We start from the raw sequence: 21,384 nt of genomic DNA on the forward strand, positions 1-21,384 counted from the left end.
ACTGTTAGCTGAATGCACAGATAAGAAAGAAGTTTCACCGAATGATTCTGTGTAGTTTATATTTGAAGACATTCCTTTTTCCACTATTACCCTCTTAGCGCTCCGAATCTCCACTTGCATTCTCTACAAAAAGAGTGTTTCATAACTGCTCAATCAAAAATATGTTTTATCTCTGTTAACTGAATTTACAGATCAGAAATAAGTTTCACAGAATGCATCTGTGTAGTTTTTATTTGAAGATATTCTTTTTCCCAATGTAGGCCTCTTAGCGCTTAGCATGTCCAATTGCAGTTTCTACAGAAAGAGTGTTTCAGAACGGCTCAATCAAAAGTAAGGTTCAACTCTGTTAGTTGAATGCACAGAACAGAAAGAATTTTCACAGAATGCTACTGTGTAGTTTATATTTGAATATATTCCTTTTTCCACTATTACCCTCTTAGCGCTCCGAATGTCCACTTGCATTTTCTGCAGAAAGAGTGTTCAGAACAGCGCAATCAAAAGTATGGTTTAATTCTGTTAGCTTAATGAACATATCAGAAATAAGTTTCACACAATGCTTCTGTGTAGTTTTTATTTGAAGATATTATTTTTCCCAATAGAGGCCTCTTAGCGCTCAGAATGTCCAATTGCACTTTCTACAGAAAGAGTGTTTCAGAAAGGCTCAATCAAAAGTAAGGTTCAACTCTGTTAGTTGAATGCACAGAACAGAAAGAAGTTTCATACAATGCTTCTGTGTAGTTTATATTTGAACATATTCTTTTTTCCACTATTACCCAATTAGCGCTACGAATGTCCAGTTGCATTTTCTACAGACAGAGTGTTTCAAAACTGCTCAATCAAAAGTATGGTTTAACTCTGTTAGCTGAATGCTCAGATCAGAAAGAAGTTTCACAGAATGCTTCTGTGTAGTTTATATTTGAATATATTCCTTTTTCCACTACTACGCTCTTAGCGCTCCAAATGTCCAGTTGCATTTTCTACAGAAAGAGTGTTCAGATCTGCTCAATCAAAAGTATGGTTTAACTCTGTTAGCTGAATGCACAGATCAGAAAGAATTTTCACAGAATGATTCTGTGTAGTTTATATTTGGAGACATTCCTTTTTCCACTATTACCCTCTTAGCGCTCCGAATCTCCACTTGCATTTTCTACAGAAAGAGTGTTTCAGAACGGCTCAATCAAAACTAAGGTTCAACTCTTTTAGTTGAACAAACAGAACAGAAAGAAGTTTCACACAATTCTTCTGTGTAGTTTTTATTTGTAGACATTCTTTTTCCCAATATAGGCCTCTTAGCGCTCAGAATGTCCAATTGCAGTTTCTACAGAAAGAGTGTTTCAGAACGGCTCAATCAAATGTAAGGTTCAACTCTGTTAGTTGAATGCACAGAACAGAAAGGAGTTTCATACAATGCTTCTGTGTAGTTTATATTTGAACATATTCTTTTTTCCACTATTACCCACTTAGCGCTACGAATGTCCAGTTGCATTTTCTACAGACAGAGTGTTTCAAAACTGCTCAATCAAAAGTATGGTTTAACTCTGTTAGCTGAATGCTCAGATCAGAAAGAAGTTTCACAGAATGCTTCTGTGTAGTTTATATTTGAATATATTCCTTTTTCCACTACTACTCCCTTAGCGCTCCAAATGTCCAGTTGCATTTTCTACAGAAAGAGTGTTCAGATCTGCTCAATCAAAAGTATGGTTTAACTCTGTTAGCTGAATGCACAGATCAGAAAGAAGTTTCACAGAATGATTCTGTGTAGTTTATATTTGTAGACATTCCTTTTTCCACTATTACCCTCTTAGCGCTCCGAATCTCCACTTGCATTTTCAACAGAAAGACTGTTACAGAACGGCTCAATCAAAACTAAGGTTCAAATCTTTTAGTTGAACAAACAGAACAGAAAGAAGTTTCACACAATTCTTCTGTGTAGTTTTTATTTGTAGACATTCTTTTTCCCAATATAGGCCTCTAAGCGCTCAGAATATCCAATTGCAGTTTCTACAGAAAGTGTGTTTCAGAACGGCTCAATCAAAAGTAAGGTTAAACTCTGTTAGTTGAATGCACAGAACAGAAAGAAATTTCATACAATGCTTCTTTGTAGTTTATATTTGAACATATTCTTTTTTCCACTATTACCCACTTAGCGCTACGAATGTCCAGTTGCATTTTCTACAGACAGAGTGTTTCAAAACTGCTCAATCAAAAGTATGGTTTAACTCTGTTAGCTGAATGCTCAGATCAGAAAGAAGTTTCACAGAATGCTTCTGTGTAGTTTATATTTGAATATATTCCTTTTCCACTACTACGCTCTTAGCGCTCCAAACGTCCAGTTGCATTTTCAACAGAAAGAGTGTTCAGATCTGCTCAATCAAAAGTATGGTTTAACACTGTTAGCTGAATGCACAGATCAGAAAGAAGTTTCACCGAATGATTCTGTGTAGTTTATATTTGAAGACATTCCTTTTTCCACTATTACCCTCTTAGCGCTCCGAATCTCCACTTGCATTTTCTACAAAAAGAGTGTTTCATAACTGCTCAATCAAAAATATGTTTTATCTCTGTTAACTGAATTTACAGATCAGAAATAAGTTTCACAGAATGCATCTGTGTAGTTTTTATTTGAAGATATTCTTTTTCCCAATGTAGGCCTCTTAGCGCTTAGCATGTCCAATTGCAGTTTCTACAGAAAGAGTGTTTCAGAACGGCTCAATCAAAAGTAAGGTTCAACTCTGTTAGTTGAATGCACAGAACAGAAAGTATTTTCACAGAATGCTACTGTGTAGTTTATATTTGAATATATTACTTTTTCCACTATTACCCTCTTAGCGCTCCGAATGTCCACTTGCATTTTCTACAGAAAGAGTGTTCAGAACTGCGCAATCAAAAGTATGGTTTAACTCTGTTAGTTTAATGAACATATCAGAAATAAGTTTCACACAATGCTTCTGTGAAGTTTTTATTTGAAGATATTATTTTTCCCAATAGAGGCCTCTTAGCGCTCAGAATGTCCAATTGCAGTTTCTACAGAAAGAGTGTTTCAGAACGGCTCAATCAAAAGTAAGGTTCAACTCTGTTAGTTGAATGCACACAAGAGAAAGAAGTTTCATACAATGCTTCTGTGTAGTTTATATTTGAACATATTCTTTTTTCCACTATTACCCACTTAGCGCTACGAATGTCCAGTTGCATTTTCTACAGACAGAGTGTTTCAAAACTGCTCAATCAAAAGTATGGTTTAACTCTGTTAGCTGAATGCTCAGATCAGAAAGAAGTTTCACAGAATGCTTCTGTGTAGTTTATATTTGAATATATTCCTTTTTCCACTACTACTCTCTTAGCGCTCCGAATGTCCACTTGCATTTTCTACAGAAAGAGTGTTCAGAACTGCGCAATCAAAAGTATGGTTTAACTCTGTTAGCTTAATGAACATGTCAGAAATAAGTTTCACACAATGCTTCTGTGTAGTTTTTATTTGAAGATATTATTTTTCCCAATATAGGCCTCTTAGCGCTCAGAATGTCCAATTGCAGTTTCTACAGAAAGTGTGTTTCAGAACGGCTCAATCAAAAGTAAGGTTCAACTCTGTTAGTTGAATGCACAGAACAGAAAGAAGTTTCATACAATGCTTCTGTTTAGTTTATATTTGAACATATTCTTTTTTCCACTCTTACCCACTTAGCGCTAGGAATGTCCAGTTGAATTTTCTACAGACAGAGTGTTTCGAAACTGCTCAATCAAAAGTATGGTTTAACTCTGTTTGCTGTATGCTCAGATGAGAAAGAAGTTTCACAGAATGCTTCTGTGTAGTTTATATTTGAATATATTCCTTTTTCCACTACTACGCTCTTAGCGCTCCAAATGTCCAGTTGCATTTTCAACAGAAAGAGTGTTCAGATCTGCTCAATCAAAAGTATGGTTTAACTCTGTTAGCTGAATGCACAGATCAGAAAGAAGTTTCACCGAATTATTCTGTGTAGTTTATATTTGAAGACATTCCTTTTTCCACTATTACCCTCTTAGCGCTCCGAATCTCCCCTTGCATTTTCTACAAAAAGAGTGTTTCATAACTGCTCAATCAAAAATATGTTTTATCTCTGTTAACTGAATTTACAGATCAGAAATAAGTTTCACAGAATGCATCTGTGTAGTTTTTATTTGAAGATATTTTTTCCCAATGTAGGCCTCTTAGCGCTTAGAATGTCCAATTGCAGTTTCTACAGAAAGAGTGTTTCAGAACGGCTCAATCAAAAGTAAGGTTCAACTCTGTTAGTTGAATGAACAGAACAGAAAGAATTTTCACAGAATGCTACTGTGTAGTTTATATTTGAATATATTCCTTTTTCCACTATTACCCTCTTAGCGCTCCGAATATTCACTTGCATTTTCTACAGAAAGAGTGTTTCATAACTGCTCAATCAAAAATATGTTTTATCTCTGTTAACTGAATTTACAGATCAGAAATAAGTTTCACAGAATGCATCTGTGTAGTTTTTATTTGAAGATATTTTTTCCCAATGTAGGCCTCTTAGCGCTTAGCATGTCCAATTGCAGTTTCTACAGAAAGAGTGTTTCAGAACGGCTCAATCAAAAGTAAGGTTCAACTCTGTTAGTTGAATGCACAGAACAGAAAGAATTTTCACAGAATGCTACTGTGTAGTTTATATTTGAATATATTCCTTTTTCCACTATTACCCTCTTAGCGCTCCGAATGTCCACTTGCATTTTCTACAGAAAGAGGGTTCAGAACTGCGCAATCAAAAGTATGGTTTAAATCTGTTAGCTTAATGAACATATCAGAAATAAGTTTCACACAATGCTTCTGTGTAGTTTTTATTTGAAGATATTATTTTTCCCAATAGAGGCCTCTTAGCGCTCAGAATGTCCAATTGCAGTTTCTACAGAAAGAGTGTTTAAGAAAGGCTCAATCAAAAGTAAGGTTCAACTCTGTTAGTTGAATGCACAGAACAGAAAGAAGTTTCATACAATGCTCCTGTGTAGTTTATATTTGAACATATTCTTTTTTCCACTATTACCCACTTAGCGCTACGAATGTCCAGTTGCATTTTCTACAGACAGAGTGTTTCAAAACTGCTCAATCAAAAGTATGGTTTAACTCTGTTAGCTGAATGCTCAGATCAGAAAGAAGTTTCACAGAATGCTTCTGTGTAGTTTATATTTGAATATATTCCTTTTTCCACTACTACTCTCTTAGCGCTCCAAATGTCCAGTTGCATTTTCTACGGAAAGAGTGTTCAGATCTGCTCAATCAAAAGTATGGTTTAACTCTGTTAGCTGAATGCACAGATCAGAAAGAAGTTTCACAGAATGATTCTGTGTAGTTTATATTTGGAGACATTCCTTTTTCCACTATTACCCTCTTAGCGCTCCGAATCTCCACTTGCATTTTCTACAGAAAGAGTGTTTCAGAATGGCTCAATCAAAACTAAGGTTCAACTCTTTTAGTTGAACAAACAGAACAGAAAGAAGTTTCACACAATTCTTCTGTGTAGTTTTTATTTGTAGACATTCTTTTTCCCAATATAGGCCTCTTAGCGCTCAGAATGTCCAATTGCAGTTTCTACAGAAAGTGTGTTTCAGAACGGCTCAATCAAAAGTAAGGTTCAACTCTGTTAGTTGAATGCACAGAACAGAAAGATGTTTCATACAATGCTTCTGTGTAGTTTATATTTGAACATATTCTTTTTTCCACTCTTACCCACTTAGCGCTACGAATGTCCAGTTGAATTTTCTACAGACAGAGTGTTTCGAAACTGCTCAATCAAAAGTATGGTTTAACTCTGTTAGCTGTATGCTCAGATGAGAAAGAAGTTTCACAGAATGCTTCTGTGTAGTTTATATTTGAATATATTCCTTTTTCCACTACTACGCTCTTAGCGCTCCAAATGTCCAGTTGCATTTTCAACAGAAAGAGTGTTCAGATCTGCTCAATCAAAAGTATGGTTTAACTCTGTTAGCTGAATGCACAGATCAGAAAGAAGTTTCACCGAATTATTCTGTGTAGTTTATATTTGAAGACATTCCTTTTTCCACTATTACCCTCTTAGCGCTCCGAATCTCCCCTTGCATTTTCTACAAAAAGAGTGTTTCATAACTGCTCAATCAAAAATATGTTTTATCTCTGTTAACTGAATTTACAGATCAGAAATAAGTTTCACAGAATGCATCTGTGTAGTTTTTATTTGAAGATATTTTTTCCCAATGTAGGCCTCTTAGCGCTTGGCATGTCCAATTGCAGTTTCTACAGAAAGAGTGTTTCAGAACGGCTCAATCAAAAGTAAGGTTCAACTCTGTTAGTTGAATGAACAGAACAGAAAGAATTTTCACAGAATGCTACTGTGTAGTTTATATTTGAATATATTCCTTTTTCCACTATTACCCTCTTAGCGCTCCGAATATTCACTTGCATTTTCTACAGAAAGAGTGTTTCATAACTGCTCAATCAAAAATATGTTTTATCTCTGTTAACTGAATTTACAGATCAGAAATAAGTTTCACAGAATGCATCTGTGTAGTTTTTATTTGAAGATATTTTTTCCCAATGTAGGCCTCTTAGCGCTTAGCATGTCCAATTGCAGTTTCTACAGAAAGAGTGTTTCAGAACGGCTCAATCAAAAGTAAGGTTCAACTCTGTTAGTTGAATGCACAGAACAGAAAGAATTTTCACAGAATGCTACTGTGTACTTTATATTTGAATATATTCCTTTTTCCACTATTACCCTCTTAGCGCTCCGAATGTCCACTTGCATTTTCTACAGAAAGAGGGTTCAGAACTGCGCAATCAAAAGTATGGTTTAACTCTGTTAGCTTAATGAACATATCAGAAATAAGTTTCACACAATGCTTCTGTGTAGTTTTTATTTGAAGATATTATTTTTCCCAATAGAGGCCTCTTAGCGCTCAGAATGTCCAATTGCAGTTTCTACAGAAAGAGTGTTTAAGAAAGGCTCAATCAAAAGTAAGGTTCAACTCTGTTAGTTGAATGCACAGAACAGAAAGAAGTTTCATACAATGCTCCTGTGTAGTTTATATTTGAACATATTCTTTTTTCCACTATTACCCACTTAGCGCTACGAATGTCCAGTTGCATTTTCTACAGACAGAGTGTTTCAAAACTGCTCAATCAAAAGTATGGTTTAACTCTGTTAGCTGAATGCTCAGATCAGAAAGAAGTTTCACAGAATGCTTCTGTGTAGTTTATATTTGAATATATTCCTTTTTCCACTACTACTCTCTTAGCGCTCCAAATGTCCAGTTGCATTTTCTACGGAAAGAGTGTTCAGATCTGCTCAATCAAAAGTATGGTTTAACTCTGTTAGCTGAATGCACAGATCAGAAAGAAGTTTCACAGAATGATTCTGTGTAGTTTATATTTGGAGACATTCCTTTTTCCACTATTACCCTCTTAGCGCTCCGAATCTCCACTTGCATTTTCTACAGAAAGAGTGTTTCAGAATGGCTCAATCAAAACTAAGGTTCAACTCTTTTAGTTGAACAAACAGAACAGAAAGAAGTTTCACACAATTCTTCTGTGTAGTTTTTATTTGTAGACATTCTTTTTCCCAATATAGGCCTCTTAGCGCTCAGAATGTCCAATTGCAGTTTCTACAGAAAGTGTGTTTCAGAACGGCTCAATCAAAAGTAAGGTTCAACTCTGTTAGTTGAATGCACAGAACAGAAAGATGTTTCATACAATGCTTCTGTGTAGTTTATATTTGAACATATTCTTTTTTCCACTCTTACCCACTTAGCGCTACGAATGTCCAGTTGAATTTTCTACAGACAGAGTGTTTCGAAACTGCTCAATCAAAAGTATGGTTTAACTCTGTTAGCTGTATGCTCAGATGAGAAAGAAGTTTCACAGAATGCTTCTGTGTAGTTTATATTTGAATATATTCCTTTTTCCACTACTACGCTCTTAGCGCTCCAAATGTCCAGTTGCATTTTCAACAGAAAGAGTGTTCAGATCTGCTCAATCAAAAGTATGGTTTAACTCTGTTAGCTGAATGCACAGATCAGAAAGAAGTTTCACCGAATGATTCTGTGTAGTTTATATTTGAAGACATTCCTTTTTCCACTATTACCCTCTTAGCGCTCCGAATCTCCCCTTGCATTTTCTACAAAAAGAGTGTTTCATAACTGCTCAATCAAAAATATGTTTTATCTCTGTTAACTGAATTTACAGATCAGAAATAAGTTTCACAGAATGCATCTGTGTAGTTTTTATTTGAAGATATTTTTTCCCAATGTAGGCCTCTTAGCGCTTAGCATGTCCAATTGCAGTTTCTACAGAAAGAGTGTTTCAGAACGGCTCAATCAAAAGTAAGGTTCAACTCTGTTAGTTGAATGAACAGAACAGAAAGAATTTTCACAGAATGCTACTGTGTAGTTTATATTTGAATATATTCCTTTTTCCACTATTACCCTCTTAGCGCTCCGAATGTCCACTTGCATTTTCTACAGAAAGAGTGTTCAGAACTGCGCAATCAAAAGTATGGTTTAACTCTGTTAGCTTAATGAACATATCAGAAATATGTTTCACACAATGCTTCTGTGTAGTTTTTATTTGAAGATATTATTTTTCCCAATAGAGGCCTCTTAGCGCTCAGAATGTCCAATTGCAGTTTCTACAGAAAGAGTGTTTAAGAAAGGCTCAATCAAAAGTAAGGTTCAACTCTGTTAGTTGAATGCACAGAACAGAAAGAAGTTTCATACAATGCTCCTGTGTAGTTTATATTTGAACATATTCTTTTTTCCACTATTACCCACTTAGCGCTACGAATGTCCAGTTGCATTTTCTACAGACAGAGTGTTTCAAAACTGCTCAATCAAAAGTATGGTTTAACTCTGTTAGCTGAATGCTCAGATCAGAAAGAAGTTTCACAGAATGCTTCTGTGTAGTTTATATTTGAATATATTCCTTTTTCCACTACTACTCTCTTAGCGCTCCAAATGTCCAGTTGCATTTTCTACGGAAAGAGTGTTCAGATCTGCTCAATCAAAAGTATGGTTTAACTCTGTTAGCTGAATGCACAGATCAGAAAGAAGTTTCACAGAATGATTCTGTGTAGTTTATATTTGGAGACATTCCTTTTTCCACTATTACCCTCTTAGTGCTCCGAATCTCCACTTGCATTTTCTACAGAAAGAGTGTTTCAGAACGGCTCAATCAAAACTAAGGTTCAACTCTTTTAGTTGAACAAACAGAACAGAAAGAAGTTTCACACAATTCTTCTGTGTAGTTTTTATTTGTAGACATTCTTTTTCCCAATATAGGCCTCTAAGCGCTCAGAATGTCCAATTGCAGTTTCTACAGAAAGAGTGTTTCAGAACGGCTCAATCAAAAGTAAGGTTCAACTCTGTTAGTTGAAAGCACAGAACAGAAAGAAGTTTCATACAATGCTTCTGTGTAGTTTATATTTGAACATATTCTTTTTTCCACTATTACCCACTTAGCGCTACGAATGTCCAGTTGCATTTTCTACAGACAGAGTGTTTCAAAACTGCTCAATCAAAAGTATGGTTTAACTCTGTTAGCTGAATGCTCAGATCAGAAAGAAGTTTCACAGAATGCTTCTGTGTAGTTTATATTTGAATATATTCCTTTTTCCACTACTACGCTCTTAGCGCTCCAAATGTCCAGTTGCATTTTCTACAGAAAGAGTGTTCAGATCTGCTCAATCAAAAGTATGGTTTAACTCTGTTAGCTGAATGCACAGATCAGAAAGAAGTTTCACCGAATGATTCTGTGTAGTTTATATTTGAAGACATTCATTTTTCCACTATTACCCGCTTAGCGCTCCGAATCTCCACTTGCATTTTCTACAAAAAGAGTGTTTCATAACTGCTCAATCAAAAATATGTTTTATCTCTGTTAACTGAATTTACAGATCAGAAATAAGTTTCACAGAATGCATCTGTGTAGTTTTTATTTGAAGATATTCTTTTTCCCAATGTAGGCCTCTTAGCGCTTAGCATGTCCAATTGCAGTTTCTACAGAAAGAGTGTTTCAGAACGGCTCAATCAAAAGTAAGGTTCAACTCTGTTAGTTGAATGCACAGAACAGAAAGAATTTTCACAGAATGCTACTGTGTAGTTTATATTTGAATATATTCCTTTTTCCACTATTACCCTCTTAGCGCTCCGAATGTCCACTTGCATTTTCTACAGAAAGAGTGTTCAGAACTGCGCAATCAAAAGTATGGTTTAACTCTGTTAGCTTAATGAACATATCAGAAATAAGTTTCACACAATGCTTCTGTGTAGTTTTTATTTGAAGATATTATTTTTCCCAATAGAGGCCTCTTAGCGCTCAGAATGTCCAATTGCAGTTTCTACAGAAAGAGTGTTTCAGAAAGGCTCAATCAAAAGTAAGGTTCAACTCTGTTAGTTCAATGCACAGAACAGAAAGAAGTTTCATACAATGCTTCTGTGTAGTTTATATTTGAACATATTCTTTTTTCCACTATTACCCACTTAGCGCTACGAATGTCCAGCTGCATTTTCTACAGACAGAGTGTTTCAAAACTGCTCAATGAAAAGTATTGTTTAACTCTGTTAGGTGAATGCTCAGATCAGAGAGAAGTTTCACAGAATGCTTCTGTGTAGTTTATATTTGAATATATTCCTTTTTCCACTACTACTCTCTTAGCGCTCCAAATGTCCAGTTGCATTTTCTACAGAAAGAGTGTTCAGATCTGCTCAATCAAAAGTATGGTTTAACTCTGTTAGCTGAATGCACAGATCAGAAAGAAGTTTCACAGAATGATTCTGTTTAGTTTTTATTTGGAGACATTCCTTTTTCCACTATTACCCTCTTAGCGCTCCGAATCTCCACTTGCATTTTCTACAGAAAGAGTGTTTCAGAACGGCTCAATCAAAACTAAGGTTCAACTCTTTTAGTTGAACAAACAGAACAGAAAGAAGTTTCACACAATTCTTCTGTGTAGTTTTTATTTGTAGACATTCTTTTTCCCAATATAGGCCTCTTAGCGCTCAGAATGTCCAATTGCAGTTTCTACAGAAAGAGTGTTTCAGAACGGCTCAATCAAAAGTAAGGTTCAACTCTGTTAGTTGAATGCACAGAACAGAAAGAAGTTTCATACAATGCTTCTGTGTAGTTTATATTTGAACATATTCTTTTTTCCACTATTACCCACTTAGCGCTACGAATGTCCAGTTGCATTTTCTACAGACAGAGTGTTTCAAAACTGCTCAATCAAAAGTATGGTTTAACTCTGTTAGCTGAATGCTCAGATCAGAAAGAAGTTTCACAGAATGCTTCTGTGTAGTTTATATTTGAATATATTCCTTTTTCCACTACTACGCTCTTAGCGCTCCAAATGTCCAGTTGCATTTTCTACAGAAAGAGTGTTCAGATCTGCTCAATCAAAACTATGGTTTAACTCTGTTAGCTGAATGCACAGATCAGAAAGAAGTTTCACCGAATGATTCTGTGTAGTTTATATTTGAAGACATTCCTTTTTCCACTATTACCCTCTTAGCGCTCCGAATCTCCACTTGCATTTTCTACAAAAAGAGTGTTTCATAACTGCTCAACCAAAAATATGTTTTATCTCTGTTAACTGAATTTACAGATCAGAAATAAGTTTCACAGAATGCATCTGTGTAGTTTTTATTTGAAGATATTCTTTTTCCCAATGTAGGCCTCTTAGCGCTTAGCATGTCCAATTGCAGTTTCTACAGAAAGAGTGTTTCAGAACGGCTCAATCAAAAGTAGGGTTCAACTCTGTTATTTGAATGCACAGAACCGAAAGTATTTTCACAGAATGCTACTGTGTAGTTTATATTTGAATATATTCCTTTTTCCACTAATACCCTCTTAGCGCTCCGAATGTCCACTTGCATTTTCTACAGAAAGAGTGTTCAGAACTGCGCAATCAAAAGTATGGTTTAACTCTGTTAGCTTAATGAACATATCAGAAATAAGTTTCACACAATGCTTCTCTGTAGTTTTTATTTGAAGATATTATTTTTCCCAATAGAGGCCTCTTAGCGCTCAGAATGTCCAATTGCAGTTTCTACAGAAAGAGTGTTTCAGAAAGGCTCAATCAAAAGTAAGGTTCAACTCTGTTAGTTGAATGCACAGAACAGAAAAAAGATTCATACAATGCTTCTGTGTAGCTTATATTTGAACATATTCTTTTTTCCACTATTACCCACTTAGCGCTACGAATGTCCAGTTGCATTTTCTACAGACAGAGTGTTTCAAAACTGCTCAATCAAAAGTATGGTTTAACTCTCTTAGCTGAATGCTCAGATCAGAAAGAAGTTTCACAGAATGCTTCTGTGTAGTTTATATTTGAATATATTCCTTTTTCCGCTACTACTCTCTTAGCGCTCCAAATGTCCAGTTGCATTTTCTACAGAAAGAGTGTTCAGATCTGCTCAATCAAAAGTATGGTTTAACTCTGTTAGCTGAATGCACAGATCAGAAAGAAGTTTCACAGAATGATTCTGTGTAGTTTATATTTGGAGACATTCCTTTTTCCACTATTACCCTATTAGCGCTCCGAATCTCCACTTGCATTTTCTACAGAAAGAGTGTTTCAGAACGGCTCAATCAAAACTAAGGTTCAACTCTCTTAGTTGAACAAACAGAACAGAAAGGAGTTTCACACAATTCTTCTGTGTAGTTTTTATTTGTAGACATTCTTTTTCCCAATATACGCCTCTTAGCGCTCAGAATGTCCAATTGCAGTTTCTACAGAAAGAGTGTTTCAGAACGGCTCAATCAAAAGTAAGGTTGAACTCTGTTAGTTGAATGCACAGAACAGAAAGAAGTTTCATACAATGCTTCTGTGTAGTTTATATTTGAACATATTCTTTTTTCCACTATTACCCACTTAGCGCTACGAATGTCCAGTTGCATTTTCTACAGACAGAGTGTTTCAAAACTGCTCAATCAAAAGTTTGGTTTAACTCTGTTAGCTGAATGCTCAGATCAGAAAGAAGTTTCACAGAATGCTTCTGTGTAGTTTATATTTGAATATATTCCTTTTTCCACTACTACTCTCTTAGCGCTCCAAATGTCCAGTTGCATTTTCTACAGAAAGAGTGTTCAGATCTGCTGAATCAAAAGTATGGTTTAACTCTGTTAGCTGAATGCACAGATCAGAAAGAAGTTTCACAGAATGATTCTGTGTAGTTTATATATGGAGACATTCCTTTTTCCACTATTACCCTCTTAGCGCTCCGAATCTCCACTTGCATTTTCTACAGAATGAGTGCTTCAGAACGGCTCAATCAAAACTAAGGTTCAACTCTTTTAGTTGACAAACAGAACAGAAAGAAGTTTCACACAATTCTTCTGTGTAGTTTTTATTTGTAGACATTCTTTTTCCCAATATAGGCCTCTTAGCCCTCAGAATGTCCAATTGCAGTTTCTACAGAAAGAGTGTTTCAGAACGGCTCAATCAAAATTAAGGTTCAACTCTGTTAGTTGTATGCACAGAACAGAAAGAAGTTTCATACAATGCTTCTGTGTAGTTTATATTTGAACAAATTCTTTTTTCCACTATTACCCACTTAGCGCTACGAATGTCCATTTGCATTTTCTACAGACAGAGTGTTTCAAAACTGCTCAATCAAAAGTATGGTTTAACTCTGTTAGCTGAATGCTCAGATCAGAAAGAAGTTTCACAGAATGCTTCTGTGTAGTTTATATTTGAATATATTCCTTTTTCCACTACTACGCTCTTAGCCCTCCAAATGTCCAGTTGCATTTTCTACAGAAAGAGTGTTCAGATCTGCTCAATCAAAACTATGGTTTAACTCTGTTAGCTGAATGCACAGATCAGAAAGAAGTTTCAACGAATGATTCTGTGTAGTTTATATTTGAAGACATTCCTTTTTCCACTATTACCCTCTTAGCGCTCCGAATCTCCACTTGCATTTTCTACAAAAAGAGTGTTTCATAACTGCTCAATCAAAAATATGTTTTATCTCTGTTAACTGAATTTACAGATCAGAAATAAGTTTCACAGAATGCATCTGTGTAGTTTTTATTTGAAGATATTCTTTTTCCCAATGTAGGCCTCTTAGCGCTTAGCATGTCCAATTGCAATTTCTACAGAAAGAGTATTTCAGAACGGCTCAATCAAAAGTAGGGTTCAACTCTGTTATTTGAATGCACAGAACCGAAAGAATTTTCACAGAATGCTACTGTGTAGTTTATATTTGAATATATTCCTTTTTCCACTAATACCCTCTTAGCGCTCCGAATGTCCACTTGCATTTTCTACAGAAAGAGTGTTCAGAACTGCGCAATCAAAAGTATGGTTTAACTCTGTTAGCTTAATGAACATATCAGAAATAAGTTTCACACAATGCTTCTCTGTAGTTTTTATTTGAAGATATTATTTTTCCCAATAGAGGCCTCTTAGCGCTCAGAATGTCCAATTGCAGTTTCTACAGAAAGAGTGTTTCAGAAAGGCTCAATCAAAAGTAAGGTTCAACTCTGTTAGTTGAATGCACAGAACAGAAAAAAGTTTCATACAATGCTTCTGTGTAGCTTATATTTGAACATATTCTTTTTTCCACTATTACCCACTTAGCGCTACGAATGTCCAGTTGCATTTTCTACAGACAGAGTGTTTCAAAACTGCTCAATCAAAAGTATGGTTTAACTCTTTCAGCTGAATGCTCAGATCAGAAAGAAGTTTCACAGAATGCTTCTGTGTAGTTTATATTTGAATATATTCCTTTTTCCGCTACTACTCTCTTAGCGCTCCAAATGTCCAGTTGCATTTTCTACAGAAAGAGTGTTCAGATCTGCTCAATCAAAAGTATGGTTTAACTCTGTTAGCTGAATGCACAGATCAGAAAGAAGTTTCACAGAATGATTCTGTGTAGTTTATATTTGGAGACATTCCTTTTTCCACTATTACCCTATTAGCGCTCCGAATCTCCACTTGCATTTTCTACAGAAAGAGTGTTTCAGAACGGCTCAATCAAAACTAAGGTTCAACTCTCTTAGTTGAACAAACAGAACAGAAAGGAGTTTCACACAATTCTTCTGTGTAGTTTTTATTTGTAGACATTCTTTTTCCCAATATACGCCTCTTAGCACTCAGAATGTCCAATTGCAGTTTCTACAGAAAGAGTGTTTCAGAACGGCTCAATCAAAAGTAAGGTTGAACTCTGTTAGTTGAATGCACAGAACAGAAAGATGTTTCATACAATGCTTCTGTGTAGTTTATATTTGAACATATTCTTTTTTCCACTATTACCCACTTAGCGCTACGAATGTCCAGTTGCATTTTCTACAGACAGAGTGTTTCAAAACTGCTCAATCAAAAGTTTGGTTTAACTCTGTTAGCTGAATGCTCAGATCAGAAAGAAGTTTCACAGAATGCTTCTGTGTAGTTTATATTTGAATATATTCCTTTTTCCACTACTACTCTCTTAGCGCTCCAAATGTCCAGTTGCATTTTCTACAGAAAGAGTGTTCAGATCTGCTGAATCAAAAGTATGGTTTAACTCTGTTAGCTGAATGCACAGATCAGAAAGAAGTTTCACAGAATGATTCTGTGTAGTTTATATATTGAGACATTCCTTTTTCCACTATTACCCTCTTAGCACTCCGAATCTCCACTTGCATTTTCTACAGAATGAGTGCTTCAGAACGGCTCAATCAAAACTAAGGTTCAACTCTTTTAGTTGACAAACAGAACAGAAAGAAGTTTCACACAATTCTTCTGTGTAGTTTTTATTTGTAGATATTCTTTTTCCCAATATAGGCCTCTTAGCGCTCAGAATGTCCAATTGCAGTTTCTACAGAAAGAGTGTTTCAGAACGGCTCAATCAAAATTAAGGTTCAACTCTGTTAGTTGTATGCACAGAACAGAAAGAAGTTTCATACAATGCTTCTGTGTAGTTTATATTTGAACATATTCTGTTTTCCACTATTACCCACTTAGCGCTACGAATGTCCATTTGCATTTTCTACAGACAGAGTGTTTCAAAACTGCTCAATCAAAAGTATGGTTTAACTCTGTTAGCTGAATGCTCAGATCAGAAAGAAGTTTCACAGAATGCTTCTGTGTAGTTTATATTTGAATATATTCCTTTTTCCACTACTACGCTCTTAGCGCTCCAAATGTCCAGTTGCATTTTCTACAGAAAGAGTGTTCAGATCTGCTCAATCAAAACTATGGTTTAACTCTGTTAGCTGAATGCACAGATCAGAAAGAAGTTTCACCGAATGATTCTGTGTAGTTTATATTTGAAGACATTCCTTTTTCCACTATTACCCTCTTAGCGCTCCGAATCTCCACTTGCATTTTCTACAAAAAGAGTGTTTCATAACTGCTCAATCAAAAATATGTTTTATCTCTGTTAACTGAATTTACAGATCAGAAATAAGTTTCACAGAATGCATCTGTGTAGTTTTTATTTGAAGATATTCTTTTTCCCAATGTAGGCCTCTTAGCGCTTAGCATGTCCAATTGCAATTTCTACAGAAAGAGTGTTTCAGAACGGCTCAATCAAAAGTAGGGTTCAACTCTGTTATTTGAATGCACAGAACCGAAAGAATTTTCACAGAATGCTACTGTGTAGTTTATATTTGAATATATTCCTTTTTCCACTAATACCCTCTTAGCGCTCCGAATGTCCACTTGCATTTTCTACAGAAAGAGTGTTCAGAACTGCGCAATCAAAAGTATGGTTTAACTCTGTTAGCTTAATGAACATATCAGAAATAAGTTTCACACAATGCTTCTCTGTAGTTTTTATTTGAAGATATTATTTTTCCCAATAGAGGCCTCTTAGCGCTCAGAATGTCCAATTGCAGTTTCTACAGAAAGAGTGTTTCAGAAAGGCTCAATCAAAAGTAAGGTTCAACTCTGTTAGTTGAATGCACAGAACAGAAAAATTTTCATACAATGCTTCTGTGTAGCTTATATTTGAACATATTCTTTTTTCCACTATTACCCACTTAGCGCTACGAATGTCCAGTTGCATTTTCTACAGACAGAGTGTTTCAAAACTGCTCAATCAAAAGTATGGTTTAACTCTCTTAGCTGAATGCTCAGATCAGAAAGAAGTTTCACAGAATGCTTCTGTGTAGTTTATATTTGAATATATTCCTTTTTCCACTACTACGCTCTTAGCGCTCCAAATGTCCAGTTGCATTTTCAACAGAAAGAGTGTTCAGATCTGCTCAATCAAAAGTATGGTTTAACTCTGTTAGCTGAAAGCACAGATCATAAAGAAGTTTCACCGAATGATTCTGTGTAGTTTATATTTGAAGACATTCCTTTTTCCACTATTACCCTCTTAGCGCTCCGAATCTCCACTTGCATTTTCTACAAAAAGAGTGTTTCATAACTGCTCAATCAAAAATATGTTTTATCTCTGTTAACTGAATTTACAGATCAGAAATAAGTTTCACAGAATGCATCTGTGTAGTTTTTATTTGAAGATATTCTTTTTCCCAATGTAGGCCTCTTAGCGCTTAGCATGTCCAATTGCAGTTTCTACAGAAAGAGTGTTTCAGAACGGCTCAATCAAAAGTAAGGTTCAACTCTGTTAGTTGAATGCACAGAACAGGAAGAATTTTCACAGAATGCTACTGTGTACTTTATATTTGAATATATTCCTTTTTCCACTATTACCCTCTTAGCGCTCCGAATGTCCACTTGCATTTTCTACAGAAAGAGTGTTCAGAACTGCGCAATCAAAAGTATGGTTTAACTCTGTTAGCTTAATGAACATATCAGAAATAAGTTTCACACAATGCTTCTGTGTATTTTTTATTTGAAGATATTTTTTTTCCCAATAGAGTCCTCTTAGCGCTCAGAATGTCCAATTGCAGTTTCTACAGAAAGAGTGTTTCAGAAAGGCTCAATCAAAAGTAAGGTTCAACTCTGTTAGTTGAATGCACAGAACAGAAAGAAGTTTCATACAATGCTTCTGTGTAGTTTATATTTGAACATATTCTTTTTTCCACTATTACCCACTTAGCGCTACGAATGTCCAGTTGCATTTTCTACAGACAGAGTGTTTCAAAACTGCTCAATCAAAAGTATGGTTTAACTCTGTTAGCTGAATGCTCAGATCAGAAAGAAGTTTCACAGAATGCTTCTGTGTAGTTTATATTTGAATATATTCCTTTTTCCACTACTACTCTCTTAGCGCTCCAAATGTCCAGTTGCATTTTCTACAGAAAGAGTGTTCAGATCTGCTCAATCAAAAGTATGGTTTAACTCTGTTAGCTGAATGCACAGATCAGAAAGAAGTTTCACAGAATGATTCTGTGTAGTTTATATTTGGAGACATTCCTTTTTCCACTATTACCCTCTTAGCGCTCCGAATCTCCACTTGCATTTTCTACAGAAAGGGTGTTTCAGAACGGCTCAATCAAAACTAAGGTTCAACTCTTTTAGTTGAACAAACAGAACAGAAAGAAGTTTCACACAATTCTTCTGTGTAGTTTTTATTTGTAGACATTCTTTTTCCCAATATAGGCCTCTTAGCGCTCAGAATGTCCAATTGCAGTTTCTACAGAAAGAGTGTTTCAGAACGGCTCAATCAAAAGTAAGGTTCAACTCTGTTAGTTGAAAGCACAGAACAGAAAGAAGTTTCATACAATACTTCTGTGTAGTTTATATTTGAACATAATCTTTTTTCCACTATTACCCACTTAGCGCTACGAATGTCCAGTTGCATTTTCTACAGACAGAGTGTTTCAAAACTGCTCAATCAAAAGTATGGTTTAACTCTGTTAGCTGAATGCTCAGATCAGAAAGAAGTTTCACAGAATGCTTCTGTGTAGTTTATATTTGAATATATTCCTTTTTCCACTACTACGCTCTTAGCGCTCCAAATGTCCAGTTGCATTTTCTACAGAAAGAGTGTTCAGATCTGCTCAATCAAAAGTATGGTTTAACTCTGTTAGCTGAATGCACAGATCAGAAAGAAGTTTCACCGAATGATTCTGTGTAGTTTATATTTGAAGACATTCATTTTTCCACTATTACCCACTTAGCGCTCCGAATCTCCACTTGCATTTTCTACAAAAAGAGTGTTTCATAACTGCTCAATCAAAAATATGTTTTATCTCTGTTAACTGAATTTACAGATCAGAAATAAGTTTCACAGAATGCATCTGTGTAGTTTTTATTTGAAGATATTCTTTTTCCCAATGTAGGCCTCTTAGCGCTTAGCATGTCCAATTGCAGTTTCTACAGAAAGAGTGTTTCAGAACGGCTCAATCAAAAGTAAGGTTCAACTCTGTTAGTTGAATGCACAGAACAGAAAGAATTTTCACAGAATGCTACTGTGTAGTTTATATTTGAATATTTTCCTTTTTCCACTATTACCCTCTTAGCGCTCCGAATGTCCACTTGCATTTTCTACAGAAAGAGTGTTCAGAACTGCGCAATCAAAAGTATGGTTTAACTCTGTTAGCTTAATGAACATATCAGAAATAAGTTTCACACAATGCTTCTGTGTAGTTTTTATTTGAAGATATTATTTTTCCCAATAGAGGCCTCTTAGCGCTCAGAATTTCCAATTGCAGTTTCTACAGAAAGAGTGTTTCAGAAAGGCTCAATCAAAAGTAAGGTTCAACTCTGTTAGTTCAATGCACAGAACAGAAAGTAGTTTCATACAATGCTTCTGTGTAGTTTATATTTGAACATATTCTTTTTTCCACTATTACCCACTTAGCGCTACGAATGTCCAGCTGCATTTTCTACAGACAGAGTGTTTCAAAACTGCTCAATCAAAAGTATGGTTTAACTCTGTTAGGTGAATGCTCAGATCAGAAAGAAGTTTCACAGAATGCTTCTGTGTAGTTTATATTTGAATATATTCCTTTTTCCACTACTACTCTCTTAGCGCTCCAAATGTCCAGTTGCATTTTCTACAGAAAGAGTGTTCAGATCTGCTCAATCAAAAGTATGGTTTAACTCTGTTAGCTGAATGCACAGAGCAGAAAGAAGTTTCACAGAATGATTCTGTGTAGTTTATATTTGGAGACATTCCTTTTTCCACTATTACCCTCTTAGCGCTCCGAATCTCCACTTGCATTTTCTACAGAAAGAGTGTTTCAGAAAGGCTCAATCAAAACTAAGGTTCAACTCTTTTAGTTGAACAAACAGAACAGAAAGAAGTTTCACACAATTCTTCTGTGTAGTTTTTATTTGTAGACATTCTTTTTCCCAATATAGGCCTCTTAGCGCTCAGAATGTCCAATTGCAGTTTCTACAGAAAGAGTGTTTCAGAACGGCTCAATCAAAAGTAAGGTTCAACTCTGTTAGTTGAATGCACAGAACAGAAAGAAGTTTCATACAATGCTTCTGTGTAGTTTATATTTGAACATATTCTTTTTTCCACTATTACCCACTTAGCGCTACGAATGTCCAGTTGCATTTTCTACAGACAGAGTGTTTCAAAAGTGCTCAATCAAAAGTATGGTTTAACTCTGTTAGCTGAATGCTCAGATCAGAAAGAAGTTTCACAGAATGCTTCTGTGTAGTTTATATTTGAATATATTCCTTTTTCCACTACTACGCTCTTAGCGCTCCAAATGTCCAGTTGCATTTTCTACAGAAAGAGTGTTCAGATCTGCTCAATCAAAACTATGGTTTAACTCTGTTAGCTGAATGCACAGATCAGAAAGAAGATTCACCGAATGATTCTGTGTAGTTTATATTTGAAGACATTCCTTTTTACACTATTAACCTCTTAGCGCTCCGAATCTCCACTTGCATTTTCTACAAAAAGAGTGTTTCATAACTGCTCAATCAAAAATATGTTTTATCTCTGTTAACTGAATTTACAGATCAGAAATAAGTTTCACAGAATGCATCTGTGTAGTTTTTATTTGAAGATATTCTTTTTCCCAATGTAGGCCTCTTAGCGCTTAGCATGTCCAATTGCAGTTTCTACAGAAAGAGTGTTTCAGAACGGCTCAATTAAAAGTAAGGTTCAACTCTGTTAGTTGAATGCACAGAACAGAAAGTATTTTCACAGAATGCTACTGTGTAGTTTATATTTGAATATATTCCTTTTTCCACTATTACCCTCTTAGCGCTCCGAATGTCCACTTGCATTTTCTACAGAAAGAGTGTTCAGAACTGCGCAATCAAAAGTATGGTTTAACTCTGTTAGCTCAATGAACATATCAGAAATAAGTTTCACTCAATGCTTCTGTGTAGTTTTTATTTGAAGATATTATTTTTCCCAATAGAGGCCTCTTAGCGCTCAGAATGTCCAATTGCAGTTTCTACAGAAAGAGTGTTTCAGAAAGGCTCAATCAAAAGTAAGGTTCAACTCTGTTAGTTGAATGCACAGAACAGAAAGAAGTTTCATACAATGCTTCTGTGTAGTTTA

Source organism: Symphalangus syndactylus, chromosome 6, assembly GCF_028878055.3.
Source record: "Symphalangus syndactylus isolate Jambi chromosome 6, NHGRI_mSymSyn1-v2.1_pri, whole genome shotgun sequence".
NCBI lineage: Eukaryota > Metazoa > Chordata > Mammalia > Primates > Hylobatidae > Symphalangus > Symphalangus syndactylus.